This window comes from Zingiber officinale, chromosome 10B (assembly GCF_018446385.1).
Source record: "Zingiber officinale cultivar Zhangliang chromosome 10B, Zo_v1.1, whole genome shotgun sequence".
In the NCBI taxonomy this organism is placed as follows: Eukaryota; Viridiplantae; Streptophyta; class Magnoliopsida; order Zingiberales; family Zingiberaceae; genus Zingiber; species Zingiber officinale.
This window is the reverse complement of record NC_056005.1, coordinates 82499456-82500953: the sequence shown is the minus strand read 5'-3', so window position 1 is coordinate 82500953 and position 1498 is coordinate 82499456.

Genomic DNA, 1498 nt, shown 5'->3' with positions numbered 1-1498 from the left:
AATGCTTTGACTGAAAGTTAATTAAACATTTATTTTAATATTTTGGCTTCCAGGTCGTGGCGAGACACTAGGTCTTCTTGGTTATTGGAGTAACAACCACTTTCTTAGATAAAGCCTCATAGAGAAATTCATTGTTTAATTTCTTCACTGGAAGCATTAATTTTAAATTTTAGTTGAAGCTTGATTTAGGAACTCAATATAAGTTCCAACCTACTGGATTAACTAAAAAATTTTTAGGGACATATTTTCTTGAAATGTTCCTAATTTGTCTCTGGTGATATCTAAAGTACCAATTTAAATTATTAGATCTTCTGAAATTGGTTTTAGGTGAACATGCATAGTTTGTCAAGTTGTCTATTTGGATTTTCAAATTTTGATTTTCTAATTGTAATTTTTTATTTTCCAATTTTGATTTATCTAATTCTTCTAAAGGGAATGATTTAGCTAAAATTATCTTTATTTTATTTTTCTAATTTACAGCAATCTTTAGTTAATAACTTAAGAAACTTAAAAAGTTTATCAGGAGGAAGAGAACGTACCTGACTTACCTTATCGAGTTCGTTATCCGTGTCTCCCCCTGACCTGCTGCTTTCTTCTGACAAAGCTCCCCCTTCATCGATGCTCTCGATGCTCATCTCGGAAGAGCATGAATCGCAGTCGTCGTCTTGATAACTCGCCATCAGTGCGAGTCCGGAGAATGCTTCGACTTCCGATTCGGACGACGTATCGTCCCACGTCGCCTTTAGGGCCTTTCGCTTTTGGATAGGCTTCTTACCCTTCTCCTTGTCATTGTTCTTCAGCTTGGGGCAATTGTCCTTGACGTGCCCTTCTTCGTCGCAGTGGTAGGAGCGGATCGTTGTTTTCTTCTTTCCTGTGGATGGTTAGTAGATCTGGATTTACAAAGTCTCTTGAACCTTCTTACCATCATTACCATTTCCTCGTTGTCGAGAGAAGATTCCGACTCTGGTTCGTCTCTCGAAACTTTGAGGGTGACGTTGTTCTTGGGCTCCTTCATTATTGCATATCTTGACTCATGCACTTCAAATGTTGAAAAGAATTCTTCTAATGAAATCTTTTATAAATCTTTAGAAATGTAAAATACATCTACTAATGATGCCCATTTGGTATTTCTAGGAAAGGAATTTAAAGCGTACCTTAGCGAATCTCGGTTACTTACCTTTTCTCCAAGATTCGAAAGTTCGGTAATAATTTCTATTAGTCTCGAGTGCAGATGCGCGACTGTCTTGTCTTCCCCAAGTCGCAGGCTGGTGAGCTGATTGCGAAGCAGATCTCTTCTGGTGAGCTTGGATTCGGGCATCCCTTCGTGCAGCTCGAGGAACTTCTCCCAAAGTTCCTTTGTCGAGTCATAGTGTCCGATCCTGTTGACTTCTTGAGGTGGAAGAACGCTTAGCAAATGGTATTCTGCTTTGCCGTTCGCCACGTATTCAGCCTGCTCCTTTTTTGCCCATTGACATTTTTCCTTACCTTTTGAAGCTAC